Source organism: Neovison vison, chromosome 2 (genome assembly GCF_020171115.1).
Source record: "Neovison vison isolate M4711 chromosome 2, ASM_NN_V1, whole genome shotgun sequence".
Lineage (NCBI taxonomy): Eukaryota > Metazoa > Chordata > Mammalia > Carnivora > Mustelidae > Neogale > Neogale vison.
The window spans coordinates 72,335,974-72,354,910 of NC_058092.1; the positions used below are offsets into that span (position 1 = coordinate 72,335,974).

At 40.6% G+C, this 18,937-nt stretch overlaps 1 long non-coding RNA gene across 1 annotated transcript in view; it reads right to left on the minus strand.

Moving 5' to 3' along the window:
* Positions 1–2,846: 2,846 nt before the first annotated feature.
* Positions 2,847–18,937, minus strand: part of LOC122900149 — an 82,696-nt gene continuing 66,605 nt past the window's right edge. Inside the window, exons 2-4 of the long non-coding RNA XR_006383186.1 lie at positions 7,772–7,898; positions 6,209–6,358; positions 2,847–3,421 (exon numbers count right to left, since the gene is read on the minus strand). This is a non-coding gene — a long non-coding RNA (uncharacterized LOC122900149). The remainder of the gene's footprint in view (positions 3,422–6,208; positions 6,359–7,771; positions 7,899–18,937) is intronic.

Sequence of the window (18,937 nt, forward strand, 5' to 3'; positions counted from 1 at the left end):
CAGCAGCCTGAACTACCCCAGCCTGAAGAAAGAGAAGGCAGAAGGGAGAGACAGTGAACAGAAGGTAGGTGAACAGAACATGTTCTTAAAAGTATAGCTTAAATTGGAATCAGGGATAGAAGAGCAAGGAATCAAAGAGGGAACCAAGGTTTCAAGCCTAGGGGAGTGGGTAGAAAAAGTGACATTCTTGGTTGAGATAGAGTAGAAGGTATTTAGAATGGGGTGAGAGTTTATTTTATATACCTTATGTTTGGGGGCTAATGAGATCATTATCAGCAGACATTTAACACATTGAAGGGAAGAGAGAGATTTGGGATTTTTTCAATAAGTACTTATGAGCGGGGTGCCTGGGTGGCTCAGTGGGTTAAAGCCTCTGCCTTTGGCTCAGGTCATGGTCTCAGGGTCCTGGGATCGAGCCCCACATCGGGCTCTCCACACACCGGGGATCCTGCTTTCCTCTCTCTCTCTGCCTGCCTCTCTGTCTACTTGTGATCTCTGTCAAATAAATAAATAAAATTTTAAAAAAGAAGAAGAAGAAGAAGTACTTATGAGAACAAGAGAGAAGGGGTGTGGTGAGAAAGAACCAGGACAGAATGATGGAGACCAGAGACCACTCACATTCAGAGGTAGAAGGAAACAGATGGGCATTAAAAGAGAGAGAAGAGTAGTCAGAGAAACAGAAGGTGAACCAAGGCAGTGAGTTGCAAACACCAAAAGAGGAGGGCAAAGTCAAATGTGCCATGTGCTGGAAGAAGGGTCAACAAAGATATGGACACCCCTCTCCCCAAATATGTTAGGAGACATCAGATTTTAAGACATTAAGTAATGAGTTGAATAGTGAGAAAGTAAACTAAAAAAATGCATTACATTGGGCGCCTGGGTGGCTCAGTGGGTTAAGCCGCTGCCTTCGGCTCAGGTCATGATCTCAGGGTCCTGGGATCGAGTCCCACCTCGGGCTCTCTGCTCAGCAGGGAGCCCGCTTCCTCCTCTCTCTCCCTCTGCCTGCCTCTCTGCCTACTTGTGATCTCTCTCTGTCAAATAAATAAATAAAATCTTTAAAAAAAATGCATTACATTGATAATCTTTTGAGATGATTATGGAGATAGGAAAACAATGTTATTTCATATTTTTATTCCACGTTAAAAACATAGAGTACTTCCACATATATTCCCTCTTTTGATGATATCATTAGGGGATAGAACTGTAGGTAGATAAGTGGAGAAAGATGCAGTGGAGAGAGGTAATCCAAGATGTAAACAGAAGTTGGAGTATTGTATGGTGTTAGTTTCTTAGGGAGGTGAGAAAGGAAAGAATTTAGTGCTGGAAAAGAGTAATGGGTAATGATGTGGGAAACAAAGGCAGAAGGAAATGTAGATCAAATTAAATGTCCATGTAACCTGCAGCCCATTGACAAATACTTGAGGCAGCAGAGTATAATGTCTTAATGTTAATTCTTTGCTAGAGCGAAAAACCATCTTAGTTTGACAATAGTAAGGCCTCCTACATCCTGTGTCTTCTTTAGCGCATGAAAACCTTTTGGAACTTCCTTTATCTTTAATTCTCCAGCCCCAAAGTATATAATCAGCTGTCCTTCATAAACCCCAGGCAGCAGTGGGGGAGCAAGGAAGCGGGGTGGGGGTGGGGTGGCAGCAGCTCTTTCTGCCCACAGGTCCTGTCCCTGTGCTTTAATGAAACCACCACTGTGCACTGAAGTCATCTCAAGAATTCTTTCGTGGGGTCCCTGGGTGGCTCAGTGGGTTAAAGCCTCTGCCTTCAGCTCAGGTCATGATCCCAGACTCCTGGGATCGAGCCCCACATTGGGCTCTCTGCTCAGGAGGGAGCCTGCTTCTCTCTCTCTGCCTGCTTCTCTGCCTACTTGTGATCTCTGTCTGTCAAATAAATAAAACTTTTTAAAAAAAGATTTCTTTCTTGGCTGTGGGCTCCAGGCCCCACCAAACCTCACCTGTATATTCCAAAAACTATATCAGGTAAGAGACAACATTTTGAAGTAAAAATAGCTAAGAAAGATTTTTGATTAAAAAGACCTTGAAAGTGGGGCCCCTGGGTAGCTCAGTGGGTTGAAGCCACTCTCCGCTCAGTGGGGAGCCTATTTCCCCCTCTCTCTCTGCCTGCCTCTCTGCCTACTTGTGATCTCTGATTGTCAAACAAATAAATAAAATCTTTAAAAATAAATAAAAATATGGGGGGAGGGGGGTTGGGAGAAGGGGGGTAGGGTTACGGACATTGGGGAGGGTATGTGCTTTTGGGTAAATTGGAAGGGGAGGTGTACCATGAGAGACTATGGACTCTGAAAAACAATCTGAGGGGTTTGAAGTGGCGGGGGGGTGGGGGGGTGGGAGGTTGGGGTACCAGGTGGTGGGTATTACAGAGGGCACGGCTTGCATGGAGCACTGGGTGTGCTGAAAAAATAATGAATACTGTTTTTCTGAAAGTAAATAAATTGGAAAAAATAAATAAAAATAAAAAGACCAGAAAGTAATCAAGGTAACCTTGAACTGAGGGCCCAACTGACAGGAGAAATGTGAAACAAGTGGGGGAAATGCTGATGTTGGCATAAAAAGTCAAAACACTGGATCTGCACCCAGTCACAAGCTCTCCAGATCTCTAATATAATACCATGTCCTCCCACAAATGTAACAGTGAGAGGACACTGAAGTACTGGGGCCAAGAGCAAACAGCTCAATTTTTTTTTTAATTAATTAATTTATTTGAGGAAGACAGGCAGGGGAGGGGCAGAGGGAGAGGAACTTCAAGCAGACCCCACTGAGCATGGAGCCCAACATGGGGCTCAGTCCCAGGACCCTGAGATAGTGACCTGAACCAAAATCAAGAGTTAGACGCTTAAATGACTGAGTCATCCAGGCACCCCGACAGTTCAATGTCTTAAGTAACTCCAGCAGAGATTTTAAGAGAAGTTCCTCCACTGCAGAACTCAATTTAGAAGTCTGCTTTAAATTCCCACCCCAGCCCACTCCACAGGAAGCAAAAGCATTAAGCAAGCTGTTAGAAGAGTAAATTCCCCCAGGACTTTCTCATACAACAGGATGTCGTTCTGCGTCAGCCTCCAGTCACCCTCTTTAGAGAGTTCTGCTTTTTGTAAGACAGTACCCAAGTGTTTACAAGTCTCTCTATTAAAAGGCATGCATGTTAAGAAATAAATTTAAGTTTTTACTCTATAGCTAATACATTGGGATATGACCCCATCTTCCTGGCTTGGTGTCTGGTTGGGGAAGGAGTATGCAACCTCTGCTGATCCAGTGTAAGTCATTCTTGAGACTGTTTATAGGATGGAGCCAAAGGGGAAGAAACCTTCTTTCTTTGATGGTAGAAGGGCTGCTAGGATGAGATGAGAGACCAAAGCAGCTAGAAGCCATGCACCCCATGGCATGGAGAAAACTATCTGCAAAGAGAACCAGAAACACGGGTCAGAAATAGAGAGTATAAGCCTGAAAAGTGTTCCCGATGCTGACTTCATCATCTCCAGTCCCAGTTCCCTACACTTGGGTTTGGGTTACACCAGCCCATAAATTCTCCTTTTTGTGTGGGCAAGTTGGGATTTTGCCACTTGCAACCCAAAGTGCCCCAACTTGTACACAGAATACCTTATACATCCACGGTGTTCAATACGTAGATATTGATTATCTGATTGCTTCAGTATTCCTGATTTTTCTGTACCTTTTGCATTTTTTGTGTGTCCTACAACTTCATTCTCAGTGAGGCTTGATCAGAGGTAAGGCTGCAATTTTCCAGTAATAACTGGGAGCCCCAGTTCTCCGAAGTTGACCAAGGCCATTTAATATGTCTGTGTTTCAGTTTCCTAATCTGGAATATATGGCAAATAATAACAGCAGCTAGTTATTTCACACCTACTTTAATCCAAGTACTGGCCTAATGCTTAATATGCATTATCCTAGTTCCTACGGCAACTTTGTGACATCTGCAGAATGATCCTCATTTTATAGATGGCGAAGCTGAGATGCCATGAGCTTAAATGAACTGACCAAGGTCATACAGCTTGAGTGACAAAATTCTGACTCATATCCAGGTTTGCCTGAGCCTGTGCTCTTTCCAGTGTCCTGTGATGCCCTACTTATTCAAAAAAGCTTTTGTGTGTATAGTAAGATAATGCAGGTACAATTGCTCTAAAAATAAAAAGAGATCAAAAATCATTCTCCAGTTGACAAAAAAAATGTGGAAGTGAGCCCAAGTATTAAGGAGAAAGATTTAGGTTTAGAACATTCTGACTACCCCAATTATGGCATTAAAACAGTAACTGAAAAATAAATGATGGATCTCATATAAACAAAAAAATTTTTATGAAAAGAGAAAGTATAGCCAAGATTCTGTTCCATTTCTGAAGCCTCAATAAAATTCCAAAAGACATAAGTAAGTAAGCATTGCTAAGCTAGAGACCTTTCTAATTTTCTTCATTGAACCATTGATATGGAGGCCCTGGCATTTCCTCTGTGGCCTGTTAATGAAGTTTCTTGTAAAATATGAACATTTTCACACAGAGACCTGGATGGCGCTATCAGTGGCATTTAAAATGAACAAACCTATAGTCATGCTGTCTACGTACCATTGAGGTACACGCAAACCCTATTTTTGTAGAAGTTTACCTGGAAAAAGGTTAAGACCAAGCCTATGTGTTAAATGATGTTTCATAGCAAAACATTTGTGTTCCTCAAGCTATAACTATTTTTTTTAATTTAAAAAATATTTTTATTTATTTATTTGATGGAGAGATACAGCGAGAGGGGAAATACAAGCAGGGGGAGTGGGAGAGGGAGAAGCAGGCTTCCCACTGAGGAGGGAGCCCGATGCGGGACCAAACCCAGGACCCTGGGATCAGGACCTGAGCCACCCAGACGCCCCTTAAAGCTTCTATTTTGGAGTAATTTTCAGGTTAGAACATTTTCAAAAAGCAACTAATTAATAAGAATATCAGAATGTACTAATACTCATTTACTCTGAAGCCAACTATTGAAATGTACTACTGTAAACAAAATGAAAAACCCAAGCAGTATAGAAGCCCAACAAAGTAGCAAGATAACTATTTTAAATTTTAAATAATTAATATTAAATAAATAATAAATTTATTATTTTAAAATAATATCAGACATTGTTATAATTTTGAACAAATGTAGCATACCTCTTCAATAATGAAATTTAAATATTTTCTTTTTAAAATTCTAACATTCCAAGAAAATCAGCTTATTAGGTAGATACTTTAAAAAGTGGGTTTATACTTAGAACTGCATGATTATTGACTATAACAATTGAGTTAAACACCTGCCCCAAATGCCAGACCTGATGCTGCCTTCTGCAACATCCCTTTTGGAACTCAACATCTCTCCACTGTTGTTTTCAGAGACATCTTTTTAAAATGGGAAATTGATTGATGAAATCTTAGCCATGAATAAGTGCTAATGCATACAATAAATTAAAATGCTGTCATTTTATAGAAAGGTTTACTGGCTAACTGTGTTATTTCTCCTAGTAACTCAAAGTCTTGTGTTTAATTTACAGAATGAAATGCAGAAATCAGTTATTCAGCTCCGAGTATGACAAAACCGCTTCTCAAAGTTACACTTTGGGAGGCAACCAGACGGAATTATTCACTGACTTAAAACACAGAGTGTCATAACCAAGAGTTTTTCCACTTCAAAATGTATCAAGAAATGTTCAAACTATGAGGAAGCATTTTTGTACTGTCTGGTCAGTGCTGTGTGCAAATTAATATCTGCATAACAATTCAGACTCACCCTTCCAAAAAGGATTTCATACATATAAAGGAGTGCTAGTATTTATGGGATGGACGTTTACCAGAATTGCTCTTAAAGGTTACATAATAAAAGTGCATTAACGTTGTCCAAATTAATTAACCATAGATACTGAAATGGATTCAGCTAATGGATTCTGCCTCTCCAGAGAGTGCCTCTTTTAATCATAAAACAAAAGCGAAAAACATGCTTTTCCTCCCTTTTTTCGTAACATGTAGCCATCTGACCAAGAGCGGGAGGGGGTTCGGGACTGCTCACATCACCCCTGAGCCAGCACGCGGGAGCGGTCATCTAGTGATCAGACACTCTGGCTTCTCCTCTCCAAGCGCAAACAGACTGGCTCAGCATCTGTCACATCCTGCTCCCCTTCGAAACAGGAAACCAGTCTCGAGTTTCACGCTTACCTTCTGCCTTGCATTACCAAACCGGCAGTCTTGCCAGATCCTTGAAAATGCCCGTTAAATATGAAGGTCATGAAGGTTTTGAGGGATTGGTAAACAGGACGGGATTTATGCTTGGGACAGGGCATCCGCGATCTGGTATCTATTGGGAGGCTGTAAGAGAGAGATGAAAGAAGCACATAAGAGTGGAAGACACACAAAGTCATGTGGCCCATCTCATGCCAGTGGGCAGAATCACATCCCCAAGCATAGCTGAACCACTAAGGGGTCTTGTAACGAGATAACTAGTTACCCAAAGGCAAATAACGGGGAGCTTCAAAGGTCTATGTTGTGAACTCACAAATGACAGTGGTTCAACTTGCTTTTCAATCAGACAAGGCCCCATTTTCCCAATGTTTCCCACACCATGTCCTGCTTTGGCCCTCTTACTGCTCATTAGCAGTTCCAGCAGAGGGCAGGCCGGGGAAAGGAGAAGAGACATAAGTCAGAGCAAATGATCTAGAGTCTTCTAAACATGTTAAGGTAAATTTTCTCAATTACTAAGAGCAACAACGGCCCTTTTGTGGTTGCTTTTGTCTTTGCTGCTGTCTGTCTGTCTATGTAAGGTATGATCAGTTTCCGGATCTCTTCTCTCAAGGAATTTATGGTCTGGTTTGGGAAGGCAAAATGAAGACACATGACATAGTGAGAAAGCCATGCTCTAAAAGCCGCCCCAAGCTAACTCAAGTAAAGTCATGATTTTAAAAGAAGGAAGATCTTTGTGTGCTGAAGCTGGTGATAACATACGCAGATTGAAGGTATAAACCGAAGTAAATCATTACTGCAAAGAAGTGAGAATCGATGTCTGCGCAGATGCAACTGTTGAAAATTCCCTGAACAGGCTTGGGTGACAGCCCCATAGAGAGGACTTGCAGGCATCCTGTTTGATTTGTGTGGGACAGTCTCCTTGGAGCTCAGCACCAGGCTTTCTGCAGTGATCGGCCAAAGTGAGGGGACTGGTTGGCATGTAGGATGGGTTGGCATTCCTGGAGGAAAAATATTCAGTATCTTTCCGTATCATTCATTAAGGTCTGTGTGACAGTACCATGAGCAACTCGCTGTGGGGAGGTCTCCATCAGATAAACAGGGCTGCAAAATTCATAGCCAAAGAATGTGGACTGGAGAGGCACTCCCAGCTCCAGCTGCTACCTGAACACCCAGGACTGGCTGGGAACCAAGGAGACATGCTGAAACCAGGAGCCTCAGCGACGAATGGCCATGTTACAGCCTCTTAATCCTGAAATGAAAAGTAATTGCTCCTGGCTTAAAGAATAAAGGAAAAACAAGATCAGCCTTGGCTGAACGACATTTTTCCCCCCAAAAAACAACCATGCTGTAGACCAGGTTCTAAAACCTGACTGGTATTTAAAAATGTGAAGAAATGGATGTTTTCTGTCAATATAATTTAAATCCATCTAGAAGTACTGATATATAAGAACACTTGAATGCAAATACATTTTGATTAACATGATTAAATCAAATGTGTTTACTTTCAGCTCTAAGGGATGACATCTAAAATTAACTTACCTAAATATAATTTTAGAAAGTCAGTCTTCAAAATAGCTGCTTCTTTCTTTCTTTTTTCTTTTTTGAAGGATTTTCTACTGAAAAGTCTCAGCAGAAGCTACCAGGGCTCCTTTATGTACAGCTGAAGCTGCAAATGGAGAAATAGGGAAGGAGGGGGAGGGGAAAGACATTTCAATACTTGTAATACATTCCCGGGATGAAATTGTCTTCTCTATAGAAAAAAGAATTCATAAAAATTCATAAAGGAACTGCTGCAAGTCTAAATTATTGTTAGAAGGATCTAAAGATGACTTTAACTCACGACTGAGTAAGTAATATTCTTATTTTTTACTTGTTTACCTCTCAAGGGGCTACAAAATGACAAATGTCAGATTTTCTGTATATAGAACTTTCATTTCCTTGAGAGCGCGAAGGCAACGAGAAAGAGTAAAACCACAGCACGCGTGAGAACAAATGAATTTTGCCTTTCAAGTTTCAATTTCTAAATATATGTATTAATTTAAAACATTTGTGGCAGATTCACAATGATATAGAGAAAACTAATTAAAATATTTCTTGCTTCCTAGAGCCATATAAAATTGCCTACATAAAAAGCCATTTCACATGGTTTCACCTAATATCATAAGCCCTCGCAGGAGGATCATCAACCAATAATAACCAGTAAGGAAGAAAACCCAGTTTGTTTCCCTGAAATCATTCTATGCAAATACTAATATTAAAAAACGAATATGACACATGTTCTCTTCCTGCCGGTGCTAACAGTGAGGACATTCCTCACAGAAAAACCACGGCTGCTCACAGTCATTATTCACAGCATGCATTTCTGCCTCATTAATTCAAAACAAAACAAAACAAAATAATCCTTCTACCAGATGTTTTTTTGGATACCACCGGTTTTTAAATTTCATTTAACCTGCATCACAACCCTGACAACTGTGTCCACTTTCATGTGAGCTCTAGCTGGTGGACAGCTGCAAGGCCAGTCACAGGCCCAATAACTTGACACACCGTCCTCACAAACATGAGAGCATTTTTAAAAATGAAAGGTGTCACACAGCTCATGAGGTAAAACAGCCGTGAACAACACCGAGAATGCAAAGAATATCCACAGTCGATGAATTGTGCTCTCTATGAGAATATGACACACAGCCAGTGACCCTGAAAGCCACAATATTTCCAGAGATGAAGGACTATGGTACTTGGGAACACTTTGGATAAAAAAATTAAAAAATTTTTTTTTCAAAAAGGCAGTCCTTTTTATATCAGTACTCTGTCATTCTATGCCAGGAAAGGGTACCAAGTATGAAGATGGCCCCAATTTGCTTTTTATACTCAGTGTAATTCAGATATGAGCAAGGTTTCTAGCCCCATCATAAGAAACCTCTGACAAGCTTTCTATTCTTACAAAACATGAGAATGCCCAAAGAAAATATGAATTTAAAGTCCAATGCAAACACATATTTTAAAGGGGATACATAGTCGTTGCAAATGTTGAGGGGATTAGGAAGTATATAGAATGTTGTTCACAGCAGTTTTGACCCTGATATGTCACCAGTAGATTCAAGGCAGTTTCGGTTTTCTATGTAAAAAAATTAAAATTACAAAAGTGAATCTCTCATGTCAAATATTATTAAATCATCAATGACTCGTTTTCTTTTAAACCCCCTTACTCCGATATCAGATGACCTTGGGAGGAAGCAAAGGTCTTTCTTTGCCTAGAGATTTCAATTACAGACTCACTTTTTAGTATTTGCATTTTGCTTTCTGGAATTACTGACAATTCAAATATAATTTTAACATCCCCCTGGGTGAACTAAGCCCCCCAAGTGCCTGACAACTTGCTTTCTGAAAAGAAATCTATCTCTTCACATTATACCTCATAAGACGTGAAGCTTAATGAGATTTTAAAATACAGACTTAAAGCGGGTTTATCTTCCTCATGTCCTGGCTAGTATTCATCCTCCCCTTGAAACATCCTGCTCTCCGGATTTCCTAGTGTGAATTTTGAAGAAATTCCAAGGAATAGCCACTAGGACAGCAAAGGTGACTTTCCTGAAGGATTGCATCACCCAACCCAGCAGGTAGGAGCTGAAAAGGACTCCACATACTTCCCAGGTGATTCATGTGATACACGCTAAATATGAGATGCAATGGGAAGATAGCCCTTGTGAGGTGTTTGGCAGTGATAAAAGGAAACGTTTATTGAATGCTTACCAAAAACAGAAAAATATCAAGTATTAGAATTCTACTTGGCCCATGATCTAACCAAGGTAAGAGATTAAAGGCATTTATTTAAGGTCCTAGAAATGGACCAGGCCTCAGATTTCCTGATTCCCAGAAAACTGCAATGTTTCCTGAGAACTTAGCTCTATAATTAAGAGTGACACTCATTCAATAACAAGCAAGGAAAAACAAATTTCTATTGATCCACAGATCTACCATTTCCAGTACTCTTAATTTTTCATGTTGATCTGAGTTTCCATCTGGTATCACTTCCTTCACCCTGAAGACTTTTTTTTTTTAAGGATTTTATTTATTTATTTGACAGACAGAGATCACAAGTAGGCAGAGAGAGAGGGGGAAGCAGGCTCCCTGCTGAACAGAGAGCCTGACGTGGGACTCGATCCCAGGACCCTGAGATCATGAGCTGAGCTGAAGGTAGAGGCTTTAACCCACTGAGCCACCCAGACACCCCTTAAAGTCTTTTTTTTTTTGGAAATTTTATTTTTTATTTTTTATAAACATATACCCCTTAAAGTCTTAATGTCTTCAAGTACATGTGTACTATTGACAAATTCTCTCAGCTTTTGTTTATTTGGCAGTTTTTCTTTTTCATTCTTTCTGTCTTTCTTCCTCTCTCCCTTCTTTCGTCTTTGCCCTTGCTCTCGTTATTCTTATTCCCTTCATCTTTGAAGGATCCTTTCACTGGGTTTCTAATTCCAGGTTAACAGGTTTTCTTTCTTTCCGCACTTTAAAGATGTTATTGCATTGTCTTTTGGCTTGTGGAGAAGTCAATTGATAGCTTCCCTAAGGTCTTGTGCAGAATGAGTTTTTTCCCCTCTGGCTGCTAGTAAGATGCTTCTCTTGGGTCCCTGGTTTTCAGATATTTGACTACAATGCTCCTAAAAGTGGTTTTTGTCCTTCTTGTCTTGTTTATAGTTTCCTGAGCTTATAAAACTCATGGGTTAATATTTTTCATCAAATTTGGATTTTTTCCAGCTATTTTTCCTGAAATATATATATATATATATATGAATAAATGAATATATACATATATATGTATATATATATATATATACATATATATTCATTTATTTATCCCAGTCACGTTCTCCTCTTCTTCTGGGACTCCAGTTCACAAATGTCAGGCCACCTCATACTACCCTCCAAGTCAATGAGACTTCATTTTTTTCTAGCCTTTCTTCTCTGTGCGTGCTTCATTTTGCATAGTTTCCATGAGCCTTTGTGTTACAAGTTCTTTTCTTCTGTAGAATGCAATTTACTGTTAAGCCCATCTAGTGATCTTTATTTTTCATTTCAGATATTTTATTTTTCAATTCTAGACTTTCTAGGAGGGTTTCTTTCATTGTTTCCAGTTCTTGACTGAGAACTTTCCTTTTCTCATCCAAATCCTTATTTTCTTGTAAATCTTCAAACACATTTATAAGAACTGTGTTAAAGTTCTTGCTTGTTAATTCCAATATCTCTGTCATCTCTGGATATGTGTAATCCCTGAAGATGATACTGAAAGATACATAAGACCCAAGTAACAGCAAAACCACTACTTCTGTCTGAGATCCCACATGCCCAACTGCGGGAATTCCGAATCCCTTCCTGTCCCCTGAGAGAGAGTGAAGAGTCAAATGTCCTCTTCACTGCTGCCTGCTTGTCCCTGTACTTGTTCGCTGCCTCCTTCCAGATCCCTCATGGCTTAGTCCCAGGGGGAGGCGGTTTTACACATCAGGACCTCTCTGAGATGTTGTTCTCTGGACACCACCATTGCTCCTACCACCCCCACTGCCATCTTGTCTTCAGTGCTGCAGCCGCTGGCCCAGGGCTGTTCCAGGCCAGGCAGCTTTCCATCACTGCTCAGGCTGGCATGAAAGAGCCTGTCTTGCTGCTTCTCCTCTGCATGTTCCAAATAATGGTCCTGCCTCTCCTGCTTCCTCTTGCCTCTCTCTGCCAAGCTCTGGGGAAGCCCCAGAGGAGCTGGCTCCTGCCTGCCCTTGTTCCCTGTCTGGTCTGTTTCTCCTCCAGCTAGATTTTCTCATCATCTGCAGCTACTGGTCAGAGGATGGATTTCCCCCTGGTGGTGGCTCTTGTTGAACAAAGATTTGCTAAATTGCTAAGCATTTACTAAGAACTTGTTTTGTGTATAGAATTCTATTGCTTATCAAGAGAAGTGAAAAGACTAAACAAAGACACAAATTAATAATTTAAAGCCAAATATTGTGTTTTGATGAGAGTCTTCTGTTTTAAAAAGTGGAAATCCACTGAACGCTATAGATGTTCTTTAGTCTGTCTGTAAGTTTCATCAATTGATTTGACAAATATGTACTGAGAACATGAAATGTACCAGGTTCTAGTCCCAGTACCAAGAATATAAGATAGACAAGACACCTGATCTCCAGAGTTTAGAATAAACAAATAATAACAGTTACTAGTAAGTACAATATCAGATAGTGCTAAGTAATCTGGAGAAAATAAAGCAGGATAATGGGATAGAAACTAATGAGAGGAAAAATATTGGATAGGGAGTTGAAGGACGGTCTCTGAGAAAGTGACATCTGGGTTGAATGACATAAAGATCTAGGGGAAAAGGACAGCCAGGTAGGGGACAGCAAATTTATAGGAATGTAATGACCTATATAGCGAATGACAGGATATGAGTTTAGACAGACTAAACAGCCCAGGTCAGGTAGTGCTTTCAAAGCTACGGTTAGGAGTTTGGATTTTATTCCAAATAAAGTGGGAAAGACTAAGAAATTTCAACAGGGAATGACATTCTGTGATCACATTGTGAAAATATCAATTTGATGCTGTGTGGGGACTGATTGGAAGGTTACAAGAGTAGAAGACCCAAGAAACACTAGAAGTTATTGTAACCTAAGTAAAAAATGATAGTTCTATAATTTCATGAAATAAATGTGTACTCTATTAGATAGTGCTCTCAGCTGATAGCCCATCATGCAAGATATGGGATCTACTATGTGACAAAAGTAGATGACAAGGTCAATGGCCTTGAAGACCTTTCTATAATTTAATGGAGCTATCAGGTACAATTAAAGAGAACAAAGGATGATACCTTGTTGGGGCGATAAAAAATTGGCAAAGGTTAGCAGACTCTTGACAACTGTCTCTGGCTAGAGTAAAACCTCTGGGTCATCCTATCCTAAATCACCACAGTGTCACAGAAGAACCAAAGAAACCACCATCCAAACCTCGAATCATACTTACACGACCAAGCAAATTATAAGCAAATATAACTGTCAACATTTACTGAGTGCTTAGAATGTTCCAGGCATGGTGCTAATGTCTACATGAGTCATTTGATTCCACCAGAATAAAATTATAATAGTAATTAGAATCCCCATTTGCTGGATTTAAAAAACATGGCTGTTGGACATGGTAACTTGCCTAATGTTACAACAAAGCTACAAGAATTAGAGCCCTGCCTAAAATCTTAATCAGTCTGACCCCAAATCAAGCTTATAAAAATGAGGCCACTGTTTCCCAAAGTTGCCTGATATTAGGAACTAGCTGTGGCTGTTGTTAGAGATACAAATACCTATACCCATCCCCCACTTCATGTCAGTCCACCAAATCAGAATCTCCAGGAAGGAGTCTGGGAAGCTGTCATTTTTAACAATGGCCTTCAAATGACTCTTAATATCTTATTCTTCTTATTCTAATTTTCCAATTATATAGCCTACATTGGAATAGGCCATACCCAACATAATGAATAAATGAACTACATAAAACAAAGGAAGAATCAAAACCAGTGGCATGTATCAGAGACTCCTTGGGAGAAGTAAGTTTTTGGCAAGATTTTGAAAGGAATGCTAAATAAAAGAAAGCATTGCAAAAAAGAAGGGCATAAGACAGACAAAAAGGAGAGAATTGGGTGTGTGGTACACTGGTAAGAGTTGATGTCCCAGAAAGAGGGGGTGACTTGATTCAGCACACACCTTGTCACTCATTTCTGTTTTCGAGAATTCAAGGAAGCTTAGAGTATCTGTAGGTTGCCAAAGCTGCCTAGATCATCAGCCGGATCTTGGCCAATGTTGTCCTAGAAAGGCAATCCTTGAATCAAAACCCTATTATCATTCTGCTGGGTTAAAAGGTCAGAAAGAATCCTGTTTTTCAGAATTATTTTTTAAAAACTAAGCATACTTGGGGCGCCTGGGTGGCTCAGTGGGTTGAAAGCCTCTGCCTTCGGCTCAGGTCATGATCTCAGGGTCCTGGGATCGAGCCCCACGTCGGGCTCTCTGCTCAACGGGGAGCCTTCCTCCTCCTCTCTCTCTCTCTCTGCCGGCCTCTCTGCCTGCCTCTCTGCCTACTTGTGATCTCTGTCAAAAAAAACAAAACAAAACAAAACAAAAAAAAAACTAAGCATACTTACTTGACTTCCTACAATAGACAAATGATCCCAGAAGACAACCTTATTTGGAATATAATAATAATTCTTCTCCTATTGATTCACAGTTTTTTGGGTTTTTTTTAAAGACTTCATCTATTTGACAGAGAGAGAGCAGAAACCGAGGGGAGGGGCAGAGGAAGAGGGACAAGTGGACGCTCCACTGAGCAGGAAGTCCGATATGAGACTCGATCCCAGGAGCCTGGGTTCATAACTGAGCTGAGGGGAGATGCTTGACTGACTGAGCCACCCAGGGTACCAATTCAGAGACATTAAGTACAATTTCAGCTAGGTGCCATAGACAAGATGTCCTAAATTCTCCTACAGCATTACTTTTAACAGGCTGCAACTCAATCAATTTGATGCTCATCAAATGCTGAAATACACTGGACTCCATGAGCAGCAATGGGGAGAACAATAAGTAAAATGTGGCTCTTAATCACAAGAGTTGAGAGCCCAGCGGGAGAAGACAGATGACCAAATACGTAATTCCATTACAAGGCCTACAAGGGAGGTTTGTACAAATGGTCAGGCACTCCACAGAAGGAGCACTGGTGCTGATGGGGGTGGGGGGGTGGTGAGGGAAGGTGAAGGGCCTTGCTTGCTGGGTTTTGGAGGATTCACAGGGTTTCGAAAGAAAAGGATGGAGAAAGTTCTGGAATACTGGAAGAATGACACAGAGGTCAGTATGAAAAGGCAAGCATGCAGTCATGGAGGAGTTATACACTGCAACCCACAATTTTTTTTTTTTTAGTCTGCAGAGTATTTTCTTTCTTTTTTTTTTTTAAAGATTTTATTTATTTATTTGACAGAGAGAGATCACAAGTAGACAGAGAGGCAGGCAGAGAGAGAGAGAGGAGGAAGCAGGCTCCCTGCTGAGCAGAGAGCCCGATGCGGGATTCGATCCCAGGATCCTGAGATCATGACCTGAGCCGAAGGCAGCGGCTTAACCCACTGAGCCACCCAGGCGCCCGAGTATTTTTTTTTTTTTAATTACTTGTCAGTATTTAAAATGGGGAGCATTTGTATACAAACCTTTATTTTTGACTTATTGAAAATGCAAAGATATAGGGGCATGTGAGTGGCTCAGTTGGTTAAGGGTCTGCCTTCGGCTCAGGTTATGATCTCAGGGTCCTGGGATTGAGTCCCACACTGGGCTTCCTGCCCAGTGGGGAGTCTGCCTCTCTCTGCTTCTCTGCTACTCTTTCCACTCATTCTCTCTCTCAAAAAAAAAAAAGGAGAAGAAAAAGAAGAAGAAGAAGGAGAAGAAGAAGAAGAAGAAGAAGAAGAAGGAGAAGGAGAAGGAGAAGGAGAAGGAGAAGGAGAAGAGAAAAGAAAAGAAAAGAAATGCAAAGATTTAGCAACACTGGGCCCACATTCAATTGATCTTGAGGGACAGTTACACCCTTTGGAGGGAGACCCTTCTCCCCAGCCCATCCCAGACCCCATTCCCTCTATTCTTTTATTCCCAGCCCTGCCCATGGGCATTTGTGGTTGTGACCCCTGGCAGAGAACAGGCTATGAGGTGGCAGGAGAAAGCCTTGAATGAGAATGTGGTGTGACAAGTTTGGAGCCTTGCTTGCCAAGTGTTTTCAGACTTGACCATGTGGGTGAGGGAGAGGGTGAAGCAGGGCAGGAAAATGGTTAAGAGCTGATTTTTAGGAGGTGGTCCTTGGCAGATGGTTTAGAGGGCCTTTAGACTGAATATGGAAACTACTTAGGAAACCACCACAATCCTTCAGGAAAGAGATGATAAAGACTTACAGTAGGAAAGTGGTGATGGGGATGGAGGCAAGGGGCAGAGGCATAGAAGGAGCAGAGATGTAAAAAGTTTCCAAATTGGTTTTGCTGTTTTTTTGGGGGGCAGGGGGGAGAGAGAGAAAGAGAGAGCTCACACAAATTGGGGGGTGGTGTGAGGAGGGGCAGAGGGAGAGGGAGAGAGAGAGAATCCTAAGCAGGTTCCATGCTCATTGTGAAGTCTGACAGCCAGCTTGATCTCACCACACTCAGATCATGACCTGAGCTGAAACCAAGAGTCAGATGTTTAACTGACTAAGCCACCCAGGCACTCCTCAAATTGTTTAAATAAAAATACTTAAACATCTACAAAAGTTGAAAGATTAGTACAATAAATACCAACCTCTACCCAGATTCAACCTCAACTTAACAACAGTTATCATTTTGACATATTTGCATTATTTTTTTTTTTAAGATTTTATTTTATTTATTTGAGAGAGAGAGACAGTGAGAGAGAGCATGAGCGAGGAGAAGGTCAGAGGGAGAAGCAGACTCCCCATGGAGCTGGGAGCCCGATGTGGGACTCGATCCCGGGACTCCAGGATCACGCCCTGAGCCAGAGGCAGTCGTTTAACCAACTGCGCCACCCAGGCGTCCCGACATATTTGCATTATTTTTATACACACACACACATGCAGGTGTGTGTATTTTGAAAGAAAGTTGTGGATATTATGACACGTCATACCTAAATATTCACACTCAAATATACATTTCCTAAAAATAAGAGTAAGAATTTTCTTATATACCACCACAATGTCATTATCACATCTAAGAAAACATTAGTTTCTTAATACAACATACTATGTCCTTTAGCATATAGCTCATATGGAAATTTTCTCCAATTGTCCCCAAGATGTTTAGCTGTTTTTATCAAGCCAAGGGTCAATCAAGGTTCATATATTGAATTTGGTCGTTGTGTCTCCTTAGTCTCTTTTATTTATTTATTTTTTAAACAACTTTTTTTTTTTTTTAAATATGACAGAGATCACAAGTAGGCAGAGAGGCAGGCGGAGAGAGGAAGGGAAGCAGACTCCCTGCTGAGCAGAGAGCCTGATGCACGGGGCTCAATCCCAGGAGTCTGGGATCATGACCTGAGCTGAAGGCAGAGGGTTTAACCCACTGAGCCACCCAAGCGCCACACCTTGGTCTCTTAATCTAGAATAGCTTTTCCTACTCTTTTCCCCCGATAATAATGACTTTTGGAAGAACACAAAAAAGTTGTCTGATAAAATATCTCACATTAGGGATTCCTCTGCAGGTTTCCTTATAATTTGGTTGTTCTGTGATTCCTTGTAATTCCTATATATTTGAAGTTAGGTCTAAAGGTTTAAATAGATTCAATTTAACACTTTTGGCAAGAAGAGTTCATAAATGATTTTGTAAATTTCACCTGCATCATGTCAGAAGAAACATAATTCAAGGTTATCCCATAAAATTGCTATAGTCAAACTAGTGACTTCCAGATTTCTCCTTTGCCACCAGTAAGTCACCGCGTGAGGACACTTTGTCACTGTGTGAATATCCTGTTCTGCAGTACTCTTTCACCGGTGATGGTTCTTGCTTGAATCTATTATTTCACTGGGGGTTACAAAATAATGACTTTCAAATATTATCATTCCTTCTTCAGCAGTGTTTTCTAAAACTGAGTTTTCCCTTATCAACTAGGATGGTATACAATTCCTCCTAAAAAGGCAGGGTAAATATTTAGTTCTTTCCCTTTTACTATCAATTTCACAGTAAGGATTTGCTACTTTTAATGATGCAAATGATTCTTTTTCTTCTTTCCACTTTTTTTGGGGGGGTATCACTGTAGACTCATGGATTTTTAAATATTCAATGTTTTGCAATCTATTTGCTTCAAATTGTCCAAATTTGTCTATGGGAAACCCTTTAAAACTAGCTCTTGGGTCCTTTTAACATGCCCCCATAAATCACTGAGCACTTCGTTGGTTTTAGGCATAACAAGATATCCTAAGCTCCACCTTGTAGTTTCCCTGATCAACTACTAGAATCAGGTATTTCTCCAAAGAAAAGGATATCTTTGCTTCTATATTTATATAGTAGACAGAGCTAGGATGGATAGGTACATACACACACCTATATATTTTTTAATTCATAAGTCCATATTGATATTTTAAATTAAAATTTAAAATTCAAATATTAAACTATAATATTACAAGTGTTTTCCTATTTGATGTTTTAAAGTACAAATGAACAGAAGTGGATAAGGAGCTGGATGTCTGAGGCAAGAGAAAGAAAGGACAAGAAGGACTCTCTAAGTTCTTAGACTGAGAATCTGTGTCTGGATGGCTGGCACAGTGCTGTCATATTATTAAGATAGGAAGTTAAAAAAAAATAGAAGAATTCCTGGGGTATGGGTGAGGGATGAGAAATCAGTTATATATAGTTCAGTGTTTTATTATAGTAGTGATAGAATTAAATAATCTATTTAGGGACTGACACACACAGGTAGGTCAGTAACAAGGATTTTACATAGGTGTAGAAATGTAAGCTATACTCAAAGTATTGGACAAGGGGCACCTGGGTGGCTCAGTCAGTCAAGTGTTGAGCATCTGCTCTTGGTTTTGGGTCATGATCTCATGGGTCATGGGACCAAGCCCTGTGTTGGGATCCATGTTCAATGCAGAATCTGGAATCTGGAAGAGTCTAAGAGAATCTGCTTGGGATCCTCCCTCGCCTCTCCCTCCGCCCCTCCCCCACTTGAGTGTACC